This window comes from Crocodylus siamensis, chromosome 8 (genome assembly GCF_052110815.1).
Source record: "Crocodylus siamensis isolate JL-2025a chromosome 8, ASM5211081v1, whole genome shotgun sequence".
NCBI classification, from domain to species: domain Eukaryota; kingdom Metazoa; phylum Chordata; order Crocodylia; family Crocodylidae; genus Crocodylus; species Crocodylus siamensis.
The window spans coordinates 70,349,659-70,371,215 of record NC_143402.1 but is presented as its reverse complement, the minus strand read 5'-3'; positions in this window follow the sequence as shown (position 1 = coordinate 70,371,215).

Below are 21,557 nucleotides of genomic sequence, written 5' to 3'. Positions count from 1 at the left end.
GCTCTGAGCCAAATATCCTAAAGATCAGTGATGCAGTCATAGCCATCTACCCCCATCTTCAACGCCCAGCCTTCCTTTCACAGGTGGTGCTAACAGGATGCAGTGCACTGAAATCCAGACTCTATTTGCCTTCATAGATTATTATATAGCATATACTAATATGCTATATCATAATAATATCTTTGTATAAAAGATGCTATATAAAAATAAATGGCTTGCTATACATGCAATTTGATTTGATTTGGCTACATTTTGGAGGGTTTCTGCAGACACTTGAAAAGAAATGCTTCCTTTTAATACATTGCTCTATTTTCTGACATTTCCAACACTAGGAGCCTAGTTTTCTTGTTTATTAGAGTTGGTATAATGAAAGTTTGTCACCCGATTAATTTTCATAGTTTAGCAGGGAATCTGGGAATAATGTACATTGGCTGTAAAGCCACAGATACATTTGCTCCATTTGGTTGCAAAGGCTTTTTGGCAGAAATGTAACCTGCCCTTTTCTACTGTAGAGAGGTTTTGTTGGATAAAAGGGTGGTGTCTGAGGCAACCCCTGTTTCGTCTTGCTTTGGAATACATAGATGTTTAAACCCACTCTATTTTTGGTGACGTTGTTGGGCCTAAGCATACCGTAAACCATTAACAACTCTACTAAAACCAATGGAAGTACCTTACAATGATGTAGAGCTGTTGAAAATGAGAATCATGAATTAATAGGCTTATGAGAAGGATATAAAAGCTTAGTAGAGACTCAGGCCTTTCCCCTGGAGTTAATTCTGATTTACACTGGTACAATTTAAATCTGTACGTACTCCATTTGGGAAGCAATATTGCTTAGTGGATGGAGTCCGGGCTCAGGAAACCCAGGTTCTATTGCTAGCTGACCTTGAGCAAGTTGCTTTGCTTGTTTGAGCCCTCACTTCCCCATCCGTAACAGGGAGATGATAATATTAATGGCCTGTCTAAACTGCTTTGAGATCCCCTGAGGAAAAGTGGATGTTTTTATAATTATTTGGGTCTGGAAGAATTTTAGAAGGCAGAGATGCTTTAAAAGCATGGTGTTGGGTGGACAACTAACACTGAACACTAAAACTCTCCTCTAATCTGGAAAGAAGAATCTCCTATTGAACTGTCACCCCCAGCCCTTTTGTAAGGCTCTTCTATCCTGCGGATACTTTATCCATGTTCTTTCTCTAAAAGAGAGAGCAGCAAAAGGATTTTTTTCCAGTTTTATTATACTATTTGAGGGCCTAACTCCTTCAAAGGTTAGGACAGGAGTAACACTTACTAAATACTTAAATCTTTACAGAATCTGACCCCTAGAATTAAAATAAAAAATCAGTTATTAGGCTGCTTTGACTTCTGTGACTGTAGTTTCTTTCCTTAATGTTTAGGAACCGCTGGAAGGAAAGTGCTCTGTTGAGTAAATTTGTAACGGGGGAAAAAAAAGATAAGATCAACCTCATATTTAAAAGACATCTCAGGTTCTGGCAAGAACCATCAATCTGTTTTCTGCTTGTTTTCAAATCTCATTATTTAAATTAAAATTCAAATGCTTTCAAATGCACAATTGCCTTGCATATTGAATACCAACGTGAGCAAGTCATAGCCCGTTATGTAGCATAACCGACTCGCAATCTTGAGTCTTGATTCTAAAAGCTTATATATACGCAGGTGAACACCTGATATGAATGGAGACCATGTGAAGTCAGCCTATGCAGATCAACTAGCAAAATATAACATTCCCATATACGCTGAGGTTCTTTATAACCAGCCATCACTGTAGTGTCTGAGCATCTTCCGTGTAAAATTAATAGCAATGGCTTCTCATCAAAGCCGTCAGAACTACTCTGCAATGCTAAATTTCTCACATGTGCTTAAATGTATTATGTCTTAATCCTTGATCTTGCAAACACTTACGTGAGCATTATGCAAATTTAATAGGTTAATAATTTCAATAGTTTGTCCCTCTCCAGTTGTGTGGAACTTCCATATTGGGAATTGGCAAAGCGCTCTTACCACAGGGATGACCACAGTAGCATAACTAGATAAGAGTGAAAATGTAGAAGGATGTCTCAGGATCCTACCTGAGGAAGAAAGTAAGTTTCACCACTCGCTTCAAAGGGAACAGGATCAGGGTCCATGTCTCTAAAGTTCACATTATGCTTAAGTCAGCCTGCACTCAGATATGCTGAATTTTGACAAGAGTACGCATCTGGGATAACAAAGCACAATCACATACTGAATGGGGCTCAAATAAGTCAATACAAAAAAAAAATCTTAATAGCAAAGCAAAGATATTAAGCAACCATCCATTTCTCACTATAGTAAACTTAATACACTTAATCTTGGAAAAGCGTTTTATGAAAATAGGTTCATTAAAAAAATGTTGAGGAAGCAAGTCAAAGAGAGGGGACTAGAGACTAGATTAACACAACCCTGCACTTGAAGGTAAGACTACCATTAATTCAACAAAAAAGTTACTTGCTTCAGTAAGAACAAAAAATAAATATACATCTTAAAACGAAGGAAAACCCACATTCTTCCCCACAATAAATCTATGTTACCAACCCTTGTGTTTCTCTCTCACACACTCATTTTGTTTGTTTGTTTTTTCCAAATAACTTGGGTTTTAAAACACCATCAAATATGGTCTTGACAATAGACTGCAGCAGCTCTTGAAACGACGTCCAGAAATATTACTCAAGACTTTAAGACCGGAAAATAATTAAAGCACCTTCCTTCCTTCCTTCTCTACCTGTCCAACCTTTTAATGGGACACATTGGGACACTTAACGCTGGTTGGCATTTTATTTGTAAGGCCCACACAGGACTTCTAAGACCCAGAGATGGCTCCAACATTACATTCTGTGGATGATGCAAAGCATAACACTTGCAATAGCCACCTTTGCTCAGTAATAACAACTGAACTGTGCCCCGTGCAGCAAACCGAGGTTTCACTTGCAGATCCCAGCTCAATTTAAATGGAAATGTGAGATCATGTCCCACAACTGCACCATTACAGAATTCAAGGTAAACTAAAACAGTGAAGTCAGCTGCCTTATGCCCACTTTTTGGTTTCCCATACAAACCGAACAAGGTCAAGGCCATGAATCTGAACTCAGATTTCAGGAAATCCTTTTCCTTTGCCGGTAACTTCCAGAGAAGTCCTTTTAATTTCATAGTCTCGGTCCTAAAGCCTAAAACAAGTGGGGAGAGGAACAGAGAAACAGTTGAATAAAATACACTTTAAACTGATGCCATCCTGTTCTGTACCTCTCCATTAAAAAAACCCACATGCCAATAGCTGTTCACTTGGTTCCAGCAGGGATCATTTAGTTTTACCACTCCCAAAAATGCAAGGAGAATTACTGGCAGCGTTCAAATTTCTTAGCAAAAATCACTTATTCTTTGACATCTCCAGGCAAATCCCAGGCTGAATATTTTCACCCAGCTGGAGTGGAAACCAGAGCTTGGGAGAGGACAAACATTGTGGAACGTGCTTCATTATCTCTCCTTCTCCAACAACCCTACTGCTCTCAAGACAGCATTAAAATAAATATTTACTTCTTTCAGTAGTCCCAGTGGGTTTGGAAAAGTGAAATATTTGCCATAAGAGTTGAGATGCTGGTATAATTTTCTCTGCGACTATCAAAAGAGACAGGGCGATTCATGAATAATCTATGGCCACCAGACCCAAACTCCTAATCAAAAGTACTCGAAACAAAATCAAGTCTCTTGCATAATTAAATGGGAGGTTCTCAGAGGGACGTACTGTTACAACACATCAAATCACTAGTCAAAAAGTACCAGCTCACCAACAAATTACCCAATTAAACATCTGACAAAGACACTGACAGAAGCATTACACACCACTTTCTTATCTGCTGAATATATGCTAGCATAAAGAAACTTTGTAGTCTTGATCTATATTTTGCATTGATGCACGGGGACTTGCAAAGTTTGTCCTCACCAACTTTTCTCTCCACAAGTCTATAACCTGAGACTACGTAAACAGCTACGGAATAAAACATATGGTTTAGACAAATACCACCCAAATCAGCAATGACAAAGGGCCACATATCCAGAGAGAGATATAAATAGGGAAGGAGAAAGAAGCCTCGTCTACTGGCCCTCTCATTGCATAGCAGAGGGCAGCTGGAGTCGCTCTATGCATCTGGAGGCAGAGCACCCACTGCCCTTTCCCGAGAGGTCACCATGCCCTCCTGGAGCCCTAGGGAAGCCGGGATGCAGACCCACAGTAATGGCTCACACCACGACCTGAAAGGCAGAATCCAGATGCCCAAACAATAGGTATCCTCCGATAGCTCTTCAGGGCCACACATGAGGGGACTGCCTCAGTGCAGATCTTGGCAGGAAAAACAGGAAAAAATTCACATTGCACCATTACCCATCAAAAGAGCTACCACTGCAGGTAGTCTAATGAGGATCCAAATATTGGATCAATCTTTAACAGCACTCAACTCCCAATTACCAAACATTCATAGGGAGTTTGTATGATTTTCTTGTGTAGTTATAAAATTAAGAAAACAATGTCCGCTGCAGGAGCTAGGTGGTCCAGAAGTGACCATAAAACAATAAAAATTTCTGCCATTGTTTTGAGAATATGGTCAAGCTGCAATTGTATAAATAGGTAGGCACATGGCTGCTGAAACCAACGGTCTTCTGGTTTAAAAGGCAAGGCTCTGAACTCCAAGGACAGATTAGGGAAACTACAAACAGGAGCAGGCTCTGGTTACTTCATTTTAATAAAGTACCTCTCTACCGATCAAAGCTCTTATTTGTTATAATGCAAAGCAGCACACAACCACAATACGACTGCGCACAGACTCAGGGGATCCCAATGAAGGGTAGCACCCTTCCTCCTGCCCATTTCCTATTTTCTTTGCAGTCCTCAGCCAGATAAAATAAAATTTTAAAAAATAGCTTCCTGCCATTTTCTAGTTTCATTAAAATCTTCGTCTCCAGAATGAGTTATCAGAAATGAAATGCTTAATATATTCAGCAAACTATAATGGAGCTCCGTGCCATGGTGACCTTTTCAGTATTCTGCATTTTATATTTTGATTAGCAGTGCACCTGTAGCAAATCCCGGCCCTACCTGTAGGTATCAGAACTGCCTCCCTCACTGTGCATGCCAGGAGTAGACTTGAAAACAATATAGGAATAACAGCATCTAACCAATATTAGCAGTACTGTTATTGGGAGTAATATTAGGAATAGTCTCAGATGCAGAGCCAAACTTTCACAAAGTTCAGGGGGAACGTTAATATAACAGAATTGTACCACCCATAAAAGGGGCCAGCATGTGAAAACTAGTCTAACTTCCTAGTCCTGAAATCATTATTAGAGGCTGTTCCATCAAAAACAATATTGAAGATTTTCTGTTCTCTTCAAGAGAGATAATTTTCTGTTCTCTTCAAAAAGATATTATTTTTCCTTAGACCGAGCTCTGCCTGCTTGTATTTCTGTATCTCTAAAAAAGAATTCTGAGTCCATATGCAAATATTTGCATCTCTTGCTCTTTTGTATGCACATAAGCAGAAAAGCAAGAGGATTTATGCCTGCAATTAAAACATGGCCATGATGTTCAAAGCCTGAATTGTACCTTCAAAATAGCAGGACGCGCATCTGGATATTTTTGCCCCACGACATCTATTCCTTGGTCAAGAGAGTTAAAATCACAAGCCGTAGCATCCCTCAGACGAAAGTAAAGAAGGTGCAATCGAATCCATGCTTCCATCCATCAGGGATTAATTGGGAACCCAGATATGATCTTTGCACTTTGACTGTTACAACTTACATCACCATTTGCAGCAGAAAAGCTCACTGAAAAACAAATTAGGAGCTATAACAGAGTGTGTCTATTTTAAACATATGTTTTATATCACATGCATAAAGAAACATTTAAAATACCATAACAGTTGTTCCACAACTTGACAAAAGACGTTGAATTCACAGTTAAAAAAACTGACATTCTGTTCTTGATGGTGATCTGAGAAGCTTTAGCCAATTAAAAAAATGCTATTCAAAATCTGCAATAGGAATATTACAGGATGTGTGCAGACTTGAGAATGATGTACTCCTTCACACTTTAAAAACAAAACATATGTAAAACAGTTCTCCTTATTTATATTCCAAGAACTTGAGATCAGGATACTAAAATTTACTAAATAAAGTTAAGCACCATACTGAAGGCATCCCAATGCCAGAAGTGCTAGGCTTCATTGGGCTGCAAGAGTTGATATTACCAAAAGAACTACCCAAAATATCATTGACATTTAGGTGGAATATTAAAATCCAAATCCACGTCTTCACACCTGCCTCCGCTCTATCATGAGTCAAAACAACTCCAACTCTGTTCAGATTCCTTCTTACCCTTCTTCTGTCCTTTGCTCCCCCTAGTCCTGTACTTCCCTTTTAATAAAAAGAGAAATAAATGATTTTAACATTGTCAGCATTGTTTTATAGGAGGTTCTGAGATGCATCTATTACACTACACATCAAGCAACATCAATAATGTAATTTAATTTCAGCCTTTCTTAGTTTGTCATGAGGGCTAGGGACAGAAATTACACACAAACCAATACTAGTGATTGGAAGCTGATTCAAATCTGTAACATAACAGAAGTTCAGTGCACATAAACCACTTTCAAAATGGCTGAAACTGGTTTAAGATAAGCCTGGATGGATGTAGTATCAGACTTCACTTGAATCTGGAGGAGATCTGGGACAGAAGTTCAATAAACCAATTTAACCTAAATCAGTTAACTCACAGTCCCCAGCATCCCAGGATGCTTTGTACATCCCCTGCAAACCATGTCCTCCCCCTGCTCACAGGATGGGTGAGCTAGCCTTGGTCCAATCTATCTGCTCTATCCAAGCAGGGAGGCATGCTGTAGCACTCCCTGGCTTCTGGCCTGGGCCACTGCAGGCATGTGACTGCATTTCTGGAATCAAAAGTGAACGTCTGTTCACCTGCTTATTGGTTCAATCTACACAGCTTAAACTAACCTGAGAAGACTGAATCGATTCAGCCTCGGGCTTTATGACCATCTGTACTTAGCCCATAGGAGCATACGAACTGATAGACTGGATCAGACAATGGATCCATCTCCTCAAACCCAAGTCACATCTCTAAGATGGGTTAGTGCCAGCAAACGCAAAATGAAGATGCAGCAAGGAGTGTCATAAGTAATTGTGGGATAACTTAGCCACAGAAAAATTTCTTCCAATCTTCCTTAGTAGAAATTGGCTTAGACTTTGAAATTTGAAGGTTCAAATCCCTCCAAAGACCCTAGTTTTTATCTTGTTTTATTTTTGTTCTTTCTAACCTAAGATCATTATTAGTTATAATTCTGAATATTCTGGCTTTTTTTTTTTTTTTTTATTATAATGCCCAACCTATTCTTTAAATCCTGGTAAGCCACTGGTTTTAACAATAATTTGTAGTAAGGAGCACAATAGGCTAATCACTGCATAGCTAAGCTTATTCATTTAAAATTTAATTAAATTTTGGGAATAATTTGCCTACCACTATGCAGAGTTCTGTGCCACCTGAAATACTTAAATGAAAGTTATTTAGCTTTCTAAGAAATCCCTCAGCTTAGAGGTTATGGTTCTGATATAGGAATTACTACATGAAAGTTCATGACCTGAGCTATGCAGGATGGATGGGTTAAATTGCCTTATGACCTATGAAAATAAGAAGTCAAGGTTCTTATCAAGTACTACTGTCACCAAACTCACTAGTATGTCTTATATCTGGAACTTCAGTGTTTTGATGTTTCACATTTCCTCACTTGTACGCATTTCACTTCACAGCCTTATTATTTGCATTAATAGAGTTTTTTCCTATTTTATTTATATTGCACACCCTGACGTAAGTACAGGCCCTTATGTATTGTCACATACTTAAACACAAGCATGTAAACAACGTTATATTAATACCAGAAGAAAGTCTAATATTGGAATAAAAGCCTTTCTTATCTAACACGAGACTACATTATGAAGCCACAATTTTATTATTTAGTTTTATTGTTTTAAATTAAATAGAACAAAGTGGCTATTCCATCTTGCTGATTTAATAAGTTAATAAAGTCTGTTGGCAAACATATATTTGATATACTGTAGAATACAAGAGCTCCTTCTCATTTTGAAGTAAGTATTAAAAAAATCCTACCCAGGAGATGTTTTCTCCTGTCCCGGACTTGATGAAACCAATATTTAGTAACAATCAAGGTCAAATTCACTCTCTAGCACAAGCTTTTTTTCTCAGGTTACTTGTGCCTGTTTATTATTACTCTTAATAATATTCTTTTCTCTATTTCTCTCTGACAGTATCTTCCCACTGATAACTTGTTCATCCTTGCCACTCATTTCTTAGCATGCACCAACCTATTTTTTTTTTCAAAGACACCAACGCAGTAATGGGAAATATGCAGTTTGTTTCCCCATCCTGCTCAGGAAAAGTGACCTGCATATCCTACCTGAAGATTTAAGTACCACCAAATAGGACAGTGGAAGTGAGGGGCAAGGTATGTCAGTAAAGTTCCCAACTCCACTACTCCCCTCACCTCTATTATGCTCCGCTCTAAACACCTAATGAAAGTTACCACTCAGGCATGTTGAAAATTAAGGCAGTGTTAGTAAGGCTTAGGAAAAGTGCTTCGAGAGTCTCAGACATATAACTATGTTACATAAATAGCATAGTAACATAGAAAGATGATTTCCCTCAGCACTATGTATGCAGTATGAAGACTGGAAGGTATATCAATAGCATGTTTTCTTTACTCCCCAAATAAGCAAAGCATATTGGAATTAGAGAAAATTAAAACCATAATTTTAACTCATTAAGAGCATCCTCTTGGTTTCTCTCTTTGGAAATTAAACCTGGTTTCCTAAGGAATTTTTAGGCAATCGTCTTAGAAGCATTTCTTGGCATTTCATATTTGGAACGGGGCGAGGGAGAATGGTTCCAAAAGAAAAACAACGCCTAAACTCAGCTTGTGAGTTCTGCTATACCTGCTGAATCTTTTTTCTGGTTCTCATACCCATATATGTTAATAAGGCTAGCTGATCATTTTGTATCTGTATGTACAGCAGAAAAAGAAAAGACACTGAATGAAACTAATAAGGCTAGCTGATCATTTTGTATCTGTATGTACAGCAGAAAAAGAAAAGACACTGAATGAGACTATCTTAAATCCAACCAGCAGAAGTTATAAATCAAAGACCATGGGCAGAGCTATACATGCATTAATGCGCTTTTCCTAATACACATTACATTTAGTACCTCTGAGAGCTTTTATACATACTCCAGAGGTGGCACTTTAATTGGAGATACTCCTAGAGCTGCTCTAAGTTAAGTGCCACAGCATCTCATGCATCAGCGTCCCTGCACGTCAACATGGTGGCAGGGGCACTTGAACGAAAGTTAGTCCAATGAGCTTTAATTCAAATGCCTCCACCGCCATTTTGAAGCATGGGGAGACTGATACATGAGACATGGGCGGGAGGTGGCGGGTGCATGGTAATTGCCATGCTCCAGCAGACTCAATTAATGGAGTGTAATTACAGCGTGTCCAAGCAGCCTCCATGCTCATGTAATGCAAGGTACTAAATTAATGCATGTTAGGCTGCCATAATGGGCAGTAGCAAAAGCTTTTAAGTGACATAATGCAGAATAGCCTATTCTACTGCATATTACCATAATAGCATGGGTTTTTATGCGCCACTTTAATGTGCAGTACTGCACACTAAAGCACACGTGTAGACAAGCCCAACGAGTCTAATTCTCCATTCTTATTCCAGAGAATCCATTGAAAACAATGCAATGACTCCCACTTACTTTCAGAGAGATGAGAATCAAGTGTAATAGCTTTAATTTTTTTCCCCTTTTCTTCACAACTAACTTTTAGCAGTGGGTGTGAATCCAAAAAATAACACTGGGAAGAAGTATGTGTGTTTGTTTGACGGGACCCTGGTGAACACCAAGCCTTTGGAAATTAGCAAATAGAGTAGAAAGGGAAGTCTGTAATACCTTTGGACCTTCACAGAAAGCTCCTCTGTAACCATTTTGTGCAGCAATGGTAAATCTTGCCAACTGAGACTCAATAAGCTCCATATTTTAAAACAATTATTTGAGATTAAAAATGCTGTATAAATTCCTACAAAGGAAATAGGGTTTTCCCTTTACTGAGGAATAATCCCCTACAGAAAAACATAGGAGCTTGTATATAATTTCACACACACACACATACACACACACACACACACAAGCAATTTAAGAGAAACATAAGGGTGGCTATTTCTTGGCAAGAGGGTGGCTCCTAACTGAACTCCCAGAGGAGGTCACCAGGTCTTCTCATCTGTTGAACACCTACAAAAACCCTTGCTTCTTGCCATTTAAGACATTTCAGCTACTGTTAGATTTTCATATCACCAGTTCTAGTGTCCTTAGCACGCCAGCACTCCAAAGACTCCTACTGGGGAAATGTCAGTGAGGCAAGTGGGCAGCAGCAGTCTACATTGTTAATTATACTATGTGTACCAGTGCCCCACTAAAAGATACTGATCTGTGCTGATGGTCCCAGAACCCAGTGCTCCTTAGCTGGTTGGTTCTTCCAGATTGGCAGCATTTAGGTATCCATATCTGACCTGACATTTGGTGTAGTCTCTCGCCTAATGTGCTGTGCCAATGGCTTTTATAGCGGTACAGTGAGTGTTCTCTTTGTCAGACAGTTGGGTCTCTGTTCATTACCAAGCAAACTGAAATTATGGTCCTTATTCCACTAATATGAGAACTGTTATACTGGGCAAGAGCGAGGAGTAAACCCAAGATTTGCTATACCCCTGAAGTGAAGAAAAAGGCTCTGTTGGTGGGGCTGTAACACTGACAAATGCTTATATCAAAGGATTATTGAGATTATTCACATATATCTGTAGACACGAGATCTAAACAAGTTAAGTTCATGCACTGTACTACTAGGTAACATATATTCCACCAAAACAGCTCTACTAAGACACCAGCGGAGATAGTAACTGACTCTCCTCTCAGAGGACTTAAAACCATGACAAGGCACGTAATTTACATAATTAAAAATATTAAAGCACATGATGTGATATGGACAGACCAAACAGGAACTCTTCTTTTTCTCCCTCTAGAAAAGGAATTTCAAAGTATGAATCATTTTTCTCCCACGGATCAGAAATGCTGCAAAACACGGTTCCTTCTTTTGGACTATTATCAAAGCACCACCACATCCTAAAAATCAAGAAGTAAATTCTGGGAAGGCCATCTGTCATAAGACACTGTAGTAAATCAATAGGTCTGTGCAAAGCAGCTAGTATTGACTTTGGATTCGAGCCATTTGGGGGACAGTGATTCGAATCACTGGCCCAAATTGATTTAGCCCAATATAATTCTGAGATTGAGCTACTGCTGAGTTGGCCTCATCCCCAACCACTCTCAATGGCTTCCCCACCCACTCTCCCAGCTCCTGACTTCTAGAAAACAAAAAACAAAACAAAAACAAAAAACAAAGCCCGCACTCACTGGCTGCTGCCAGGCACGAGCCCCGCAAGGCCGCTGCAGCTTTTTTTCAGGGTGGCCATGGTGGGGCAGCTGAAAGAGTGGGCAGGGGTTGGGGGGCTCATGACAGAGCCCCCCTCACACAGCATGGGGCAGTGAGGACTGCCCCCCTAACCTGGCAGCAGCTGCTGAATAAAAAAAGAGCCAGGAGCTGGGGTTGGGCAGGGCAGTCATGCATGGGGGGTCCCCCTATGGTCCCCTCCCCCTTCTTCCAGCCCCTCCTCCCCCACCCCCTACTTACCGGCATGGAGTCCTGGTCCCGCTCCCTGCTGCAGCCAGCGGGGACTGCCCAAATAACTGAAGCTCTCCGAATCTTTTCCAAACTGATTTGGAGAGCTTTGAATTGATTTCAACCTTTTTGTTAGTCTCCTGATTCAATTTAGATTTGGAGATTCGGCCACTGAATCAGGCCAAATCTCCTACGAATCAAATCAAGTCCCTGCTAATCTAGTTATGATAAACATTTTCTCCATTGTGAATTGCATCTAAAAAGCCATATTTTTTGTCTAAAAATAATGAATATATTGCCATCCAGCATGCCAGAGAAAGAATATTACAGACTGACTTAGCTGTATTTTGTTCACTCCCTGTAGTCTAGCACTTTGTCTGATAAGGCTGGGAAGAGGCACCATAAATTTTTGAGAGAGATGCTTATAAAGTAAAACTAGAAGGTTCCTAACTTTAGTAAGAATAGCTTTGACATTAACATTTCACTATACAACTGATTCCCATACAGTTTTATTTTTCCAGAAAACCCTCTTTTCAGCTTAAGAGAAACTCTGGACAACCTTGGTTTTTAAAACTAGTCAAAAAGTAAGGATTTATTGTTAAAGCAAGTAGGTTAATGTAGAATTTTAAAAAATAATTAAACCCACAGATCTGTAGTCTTTTTTTTTTCTTTTTGGTTTGGAAATAAGTATTAGATGGAATAATGACATCTCTATAGATTTTGCAATGTATTTCCTGGAAGCTGAAAAGGCTAATCACTTCCTAAAATACACCCCATACTTTGAAGGAGATGGACTTTCCTTTATGATCTTACATATGAAGACCTTGATCCTGCCTGATGCTGAATGACTCAGGTCAATCTGAGTTGAAATTTATTTGGCACTACACAGAATTGGTCCCCAAATGCAAAGCTACATAGAAAAAGAAAAGAAAATGGAAATGGACAGGCTCATAAAGCCACATGGGGAAATTAAGACCTGACTGGATGCGAGTGAAAGTCAATTAAAGGAAAGATAATCAGAGAGAGAATTTGAAACAAAGGCTTTCATTTTCCCAGACATTGATTTTAAAATCTTGAAGGGAAGAACACAGTTTAATGAATGTTATTTAAAAATAATTAATATCTCACCATCCAGCTCGCTAGAGAAAAAACATTACAGACTTGGATGTATTTTCTTTCCTCCCTGTAGCGCAGCACTTTGGAAGATGAGGCTAGGAAGAGACACCATAAATATTTGAGAAAGATGCTTATAAAGTAAGACTAGAAGGTTCCTAATTTTAGCAAGAATAGCTTTGACATTAACATTTAACTGTACAATGCAAAAAAAAGTAGTAGTGTTGTATGTGCTCCATAGCATTACCAGGAAGAAATCCAATTTTGCTAAGGTAATTTCATGCAAATATATTAATTAATTTCTTTAACAGTTATGACATTAAAGATAAGCCAAAAATCAAAACACTTCCTATGGGCTATTCAGCCTACCAATTAAGTCTGAAAATTGGACTTAGTTATTTGCCATTCAAAATGATGGGGCTGTACTATGTTTAATCAACATGTCTTTAAAAAATATGGATGTCTGAAGGACAGAAGGAGAAAGGAAACACACTTCAGTGGGCTCTACCCTACTGGAGCCCTTTGCAAGCCACTTTGCTGCTGCACAGCAGACTCACCATGGGTAGTGTAGAAACATCAAGAATGACAGTAAAGCAGATGTACATAGGCTAATGTTAAAGAGGTTACTTGTGAGTACTCTTCACAGAACAGAACAGTAACCCATGCAAAAGGGCAATGGTGGGAGACATGATGAAGAAAGAAATGAAAGAGTAAATGCTAAAGATGCAAAAAAAAGCATCATGATGTTCTTTATTCATATAAAAAAATGGAAGTCCAATAAAATATCAGTGACTTCTAGACTGGAAGTGACTTCTGGGAGCAGCAAAAGGTGAAAAGAACAAAAGGATAAAAAAAGAAAAGAAAAGGAAAGACAGTGTTCCTCTTAATTCCCTTTCAGCTGATGTTAAAAATGACTGAAAGGGGTCCATACAAATCGTGTCCAAAACCCACTAAACTCAACAGGGATATCTCCACTGACTTCCTGGGCCTTTGGGCCCATCGCACTGTCAAACTATGCTTATTGACTCCATGTGTTGCATAAACTTTTAACTTTTTTCCAATTCTATTATGTCTGAGAGACTTGGTTCCACTTGAGTAATTATGGAAATGGGCTGGAGCGATGAGAGTTGAGATTTCAGAATTTATGCACAAAGCTTGCCTCCTTTCAGTGAAGACATCACAGGAGGTTCCCCACGGAGTAACTGCCAGTTATGAAAAGACCAGACTGTGAATGAGAAATCTGTTTATAGTAGCTTTGCTAGCCCCTTGCCCTTCCAAAGGGGATAATCTTTCTTCCAGAAAATTGTGGTCAAGGACCATGGCATCATTTGAGACTGTAACAGAGAGCAGCCTGCAAAAGCCCTCGACTAGAGAAAATTTCACAGATTACCTTGCCAATATAATAGAGAACTGAGGGCCACACCGCAGAAATTGCCCCCTTCTCCATCCATAGGATTCTGCATTCACTAGAAAGCTGTAGAAAGATCACTTTGTAGATCCTCTGTGACCAATGCCATGGTGAAGATCACCACAAAGAGCCATAGCTCAGACAGGTACAGGACTTGTCCAAACCAAGCAATAATCTATATGCCCAGGCTCTTCCTCCTCCTAATTACTCTGTTTCAAGTAGTACTAAAAAACATTATGGAGCTATGTATGCAGCAGAATATAGGGGTCAATAATTCCATTTTTCATACGTGACTGTTTAGGGTGGGTGGTCCCTGTTTCCCAAATTAAGAAGAATTTGGTCCTTGTAGCACCTCAGTTCCGCGAAGCATTTAAAGACCTAACAATATCACCTAGCACTTCTGTGGTACAGCATTTTGAGAGCTACAGATGGAAAGTATGAAGAAGATTAGTATAATGTTACTGATGGGGAAAAGGAGGTGCAGAAAGCTTGCATGACTTGCCCAAGGTCACCCTGGAGGCCCATGACAGGGCTGGCAATAAAACCCATGCCTTCTAAAAAATACTCCATTGCTCCTCCACTACAGCACCCTGCTGTTTTTACGTACTTGCTAAAGTGCTTTTCTGAATTGGGGCCTTTCTGCAGAAAGGCTTGTAATCTGAGATCTGATGAGGTACTGAACTACAGTAAGAACTTAAGATTTTTTTGTTCTTGTTGAAATGCTGTAATAATTTTATATTTAATAAAGAATCCTAAGGTATAGCAACGAAATGAAACCCAAGTATCATGTTGCTCATTAAATGGAAATACAACCTGAATAAACAGCTATATATAGCTATAAAGAGATTGAGATATAAGACAACTATAATATAGTGAAACCTGAGGGGGAAATACGGCATTATAAATTCAGAGGTTAATGTAATGACGGCATAGATTGGTTGGAGAGTTATTGCAGATTTCATCATTTATTTCTGTTGAAAATATGGGCTCTGCCTAGAATCCAGTTTCAGAGCAAGTGGGTAATATGCAGTGGCATACATTTCTAGGGAATATTGTAAGTAGCAGATGTTTCATTCTGTTAGCGTACTTGGAGAGGAATGGCACCTTGAGATCAGAGAGAATACAGTATATCCTAGCAAATTTAAAGGAGATGACCTCAAAAATAAGCAAGGCTGTGCCTGACACTATGCTCAGGGATTAAACTCAGATAAGTTAAATAAAACATAATACATCAAAATAAGTAATGACTGAGGATTGCAGTACAGTCTGTGCTCAAAATCTCCTCATCTAAGTCATTGACTTAAATCAGCAACTACAATAGATATATTTTATTTTAAAGAGCAATTCATCAGCCAACTGTTTCCTGGATTGGAAATCTTATGTTGCTTGTTGACTTGTGAGCTCACATTTGTAAACTGCTTTGGAATATTATTTTTGACTGTCTTTCTTTATAATTGGTCAGGCATACATCAGTTGGTCAAATCTCAATAATTTCCCATAATAAAGAGCCACTTTTATTCAATTCCAGGCCACAGTTTTTTTCAGTCATCAAGTTTTGAAGTTAGTTCTGAGAAAGAAGTGTAACCCTTCTCCCTGGCTGGAAAAAGGGCCGGGTTCACATTTTGAGGTACCTCATAAATTATACCAGTGGCTCGAGCCCTCACCCAGAAATCTGGGAACACTAAATTTGCTGGGGGGTGCCCCATATAAACAAAACATAGATTTATTACAGAGAACAAAAACAAAAGAAAACTCTAAATGTCATTTTAAAACAGTTAACTACAAAGCAAAATCTATTGATGACTCTCTCTTGGGGGATTTCACCCATATCCAGGCAGTCTGGGACTTGGGGTTCCTCAGTGGGTAGTTCTGGGGGCCTACACTCTTACACCTACCCTTCAGCAGTGGGCTGGAGAGGGGGCCTACACCAGAGAGTCCTATGACTTCTTCCTTGGGTTCACTGCACTGCGGGGAGCTGCTGGAAGGTGTGGGTCCTTTTCCATTGAAAGGGGCTCTTTTGCTCCAGGAGAAGTGGTAGAGTGCCAATTTCCACTTCCACATGGTAGCTTTGAGGGGTTAACTGCAGCTTTTGTCAGCATACTGCACCCCAAAATTCCTAGTCCCGACCTCAGCTCTGCTGGGCAGAAAACTGCAGAAGAACTCAAAGGAAAGGTCAGGCCTATCTTGTTGTGGGCCTGAACTACAACTAGCGCCCAACCACAACACTTGGTTGGAGCATAAACTATGAAAGAGAGAAAAGGAGGCCCAGGCCTATCTTACTGGGCCTGGACTGGGTAGCAAAAGCTAGCCAGACTTATACTATGCTGAGGCCTGGATAAACTACAAGTGGTGCCAGGTCTCAGCCTGGCTCCAACCATGCCTGGCCCAAATCTGCCAGACAAACATATGACTGGGGTTCAGCCACAAAGCTAGGCTGAAACGCAATAGCCGTGAAACAGCAAAAAAAAGGGCTCAGGTCTACGACTGCAGCCTGGTCATCCAGTCTTAGCTACACCACTATGCCGAGACACTACAATTACAAAATAGAAGGGGCCAGGCCCATGTGGCCAGTAACTGCCAGGACTATTCCTGGTTAGTCTGCTCCAAGAATTAACACATGCATGGTATTATCCCACTCAAGACCTATGTAGCCAAAACTACTAGGACTCCATTCCTGGTCAGTTCGCTCCAGGGATCAACACCCCCAACTCAAGGGGGAAAAAAAAAAGGGGGGGGGGAAGGGAGGAAATAGGAGTCTCAAACTCTGGAGACAGCCTCAGGTACAAGGAGAGAAAGTTTTTCTTGTCACACAGCTTTTGCTTGCCTCTCCAGTAAAAAGGGGTGGAGGTTGGGTGGCCCTCAGAGGACAGTCTGGTTGTCCTCTGTCCTCTATTGATATGAAACTGGATGCTTTTATGTCCTCTATTTTTCTCTTCAAGAGAAAAACAGAGGACCTCAAGGTGTTTGGTTTTGTATCAATAGAGGACAGAGTAGCAGAAAACCAGAATGTCCTCTATGATGGTCACCCTAGGTGGAGGTCCCTCCCCGCCACCATGGGAAGCACATTTTCTGGCTCCCAATTCAGCTGTGCATCTCTCAGCAGCCCCTTTTAAGAGAGAACCCTTAGCTGAGTTATTCTTATGTACCTGGTATGACATCACAAAAGCCTTGTCCAATTAGGGAGTGCCACACTACAGCTTCACTCTTACTCAGTCTTCCTGGAAGACCTTCTGCTTCCTCTGGCCAATGAGGCCAGAGGGTTTTACATATTTTGCCCAGATACAGGTCCCAGCTAGGCATGAGCTGAGCACATGGCCAAAACAACAGGGACCATCTTGCCCACAGAAAACATGCACACAAAAAGAACCCAAGTGTGTGTGGGGTTGTTACAGAAGAATTCCAAAACCCCCTGATATCAAAATGATATGATTTTCTTTGCATCAAAGGTGACGGGAAACCAAGGATTTCATACAAAATTACTGATTTGCTGAAAAGCAGCCCCCAATTTTATTCAACTGGTTTATAAGTCTCAGCTAACCTTTCAGAAAGGAAGTTTTAAGTTTGTAGTAAAATGAATGAGGTTTATTCAGTACACATTTGGTTGGTATTTATTCATTGTAAGCATTGCATGCAGCTTTATATAGCTCATGTCCCATCTTATCTGTGTTGTTTATTGTGACAAATGTTCAAAGTTTCCAAGACTCATTTGCTTTTGGATCCTTGTTCCCTTATGGCTGAAGGCAGTGACAGAAACTCTTACCCACAAAGTGTGTGTACAGCATAACAAGACTCCAAATAATGAACAATAAGGTAGAGTCATCAAATGTTTTTTTGGATTCCAGATTTTCTCCCTTCCCCCTCTCTACTGTTACTATAAAAGATATAGAGACTGGTCCTCTATCGCGCTGAACTTTACACGAATGCTTACTGAGTCGCAGTGCACGTACTTTCCACTGTTATACAGTTGCAAACCAGGGGCAAACCACACCCTCATAAACTTTATTACTTTAAAAGGAAGCAGAAAAAAAGAGGTTATGTTTACTCATTCCGTTCATGGTAGGTTGCTCAGAAAGGAAAAGGAAAGTGCTGTAGGCATCCTTGACCAAAAAACACTAGAAATGATACAGTTCTCTTTTCTTAGATATTTGCAAAGCTTGGATTAAAGACCTCATTACCACTGTACAGAAAAGTTATTCTCACTGATAAAGTACTGGACAAGGGCTTAATTAAAAACAGATCTCATAGAACAACAAGAAAAAAAAGGAAGAGTGCAAAGTAAGAAACAGGACAGAAAGGAAATTTAAGTGATTAATAGGAACTAATTCTAGCCAAAACATAGATCTTGGTAAGACTTTTTTTAAAGCTTTTAATTTATATAAGCTAATCTAAGACAAGCTTTAAATAATGCCACTGAGGAAAAATATTAAGTGCTAATCTTGTATCTTTAGAAAGCTTAAACTTTTCAGGAGACAAAGTTGTAGATGAAGGGAATGGTCTTTCTGAATTACATTTCAAGCCAATACATGTCAAGTTTTAGGGGTAATTAGTGAGAAAACGTGAAATTAATACTAATTATAATAAAGAGAGGAACAGCCAGACACTTAAAGAATGGGAAAATGATAGGGAAAACAGAAAAACGGAAACAATGTTGGGAAATTGTAAGAAATACTAGAAAAACAGGACAGGAAATGTTAGGTGTTTGAATAAGATTTTGCAACTATTCGAAGATGAAACTAAAGCAGTGGTAGGCAACCCCTGGCATGGGTGCCAGAGTGCGGTAGGTGAAGGCATTTTGCTTGGAAGGTGCACCTTGGGGCAGACGGCTGGGAAGGGGCAGGGGCCTCACAGGCACAATGAGGTTCAGGCCCCTTGTAGCTCCCCCACCACCCGCGCCTGGCACACCAACATCTTACAAGCTGAATTGGTGGGTATTTTCGGCACTCTGTCCAAAAACATTCCAGATCCCTTAACTAAAGCCTTGTCCTGCAAGGCACCAAGGTCTATACTGTCCTGACAGTCAAGGACACTCAATTTCTTCTCAGAAACACACCCTATGGGTGCTTTTACACATGCTCCTGAGGTTGGGGCAGGGGTGCCTTAATTTGAGTGGCTCCAAGAGTTCATTCAACAAGCTTTAGCTAAACTGCCCCGCCATCATTTTGAAGCGCAGTGACGGTGATGCACAAGATGTGGTGGCTAGCTGGAGCGCACTAATTAGCACACTCGATTAATCGAGTCTTCTCCAACGTGTTGTAATTATAATGTGGTGGAGCAGCCTCCCAGCACATCTATAGGACCCTTGTTTTGGTTGACTGGAGTAATTTTAAAGTGGTAGAAGTAGCCCCATATAGGGAAGAGAGTATACCAATAAATAAGGTATCTATTTTGAAGCAATGCAATGACTAATTAGTTGCATTCAAAGTGATTTGCACCATTGCTAGTAGAATGCAAGAGCACTCCCTCAAAAAATGTTAAATTCTCTTAATAATTGCAATTGTCACTTTTTCACCATGCTCTCACCACACTACTTGTTCATTGTAGATGGGATACAAATATACGCCAGTACAGGCTGCCTGGGCAATAAATGCATGTATTTTTAACAAAATATGTTTCAAACCTTAGCATTACTCTGTAAACACCTGGGCAGGCCTCAAAGTAAACCTGGACAAGAATCTCATGAAAAGTTTAGTTTGGTATATTGATGTTGGTTGATGGGTATACTGAGGTCTGAACTAAATCACCAGTTCAGAATTTTACTTTGCTTTACACCTACTAGAATGAAATTGACATCCTTTAGCTCAAGGAGGGACCTAGTTCCAACAGAAAACCAAATGAAATACAAAAATTTCATTTGGACAAAACTCAGGATGTCAGGGTTAGGACCGGAAGTCTGTCGAAACCAGTGGAGGTTTCCCATTGACATAAGGGGAGTTTGGAACAGCAAAAAGTGAAAGGTGCATCTATGTAAAATAAAAATGCAAATCTATGTAAATCAGTGTCAAAACTCTCTTTAAAGATCATTGCACCTAGTAATATAATTTTGCATGTGTTAAAGTTTTAATAAAAAAAATTACATTTCCATTCTGTCACCCATCAGTAATTGTTAATTTACATTGTTACAGGTTCAATTCTCTTATGTGCTCCTTTTCTGTGGGAAGTCTCCCTTTCATAAAAAACTATTTGCTATGTACTTATCAATTTGAGACAGATTTCTGCAGTGAGCATCTGCCCTCCTGTCAGATGAGTTGTAGTAATGAATATCTGCCTTCCAAGGAAAACTTGGTCTGGGTATTATGTTTCCCAAATATGTGGCAGTAGGGGAAATGTATCTGCAAGACCAAAAGGTCTACAGTATATAAGCACAGTACCTCAGAAAGATGGAAGTGAGGAGATTTGAGCTTATTAGGTACTTGTCAATAAGGGGAAAAAATGCACCTGATGCAGTTGACAGCAGGGAAAAAAGATTACTTTAATATTGCTCACCTCCCAACTGGAATCCAGTTGGTAAGGGAACAGAGGCATCAAACTGAACAGCAATACTGTACACTAAGTTGGCCCTCAACCAACTTTTAATTTCCATTACTGGGAAGTTTTTCTGATATTTTAGCATGAAGTTACCTGGTTGAATTTACCAGACAAGGGTAACCAGGCAGACAAATGCAAACTCCTTTTGTGCATGCAGATGCCTGTGCATTCAGTGTCAGTGCATATACCTATTAAGCACACCAGAATCATGCATGCTTAACTTTGAGCTGGAGATGTTTAAATACCATCTGATCGGGTATAGCTATAAAATGTGGATATGACTGCTGAACTTAATTTTTGTTAAAGCTTTCAAAACTCTGAGTAGTGTCTTTTTGTTATTTATATTTTGAGGGTTGGTGTCCTATTTTTGTGTCTTTCATATTCATTACCCCCTGGCTTTCATGGACATGGCACAAGCCAGTGGAATCAACCCCTTTGGCTAGGGTCAGACATTCAAAAAGCCTGAGCCTGAATTGATTCAATCTTTGCAAGTTAGTCTAACCTGCCTAAGTTGAACCAGTTTGCAATGGTACAGACATTCCCTCTGGACTGAGGAAATGCAGGCACATGCCTACAGTGGCTCAGGCTAGAAGCTGGGGGGTACTAGAGCTTCCCTCCCTACTCTTTCACAATGCTAAACTGAGGGCAGGGGCATAGTCAGGCCCTGG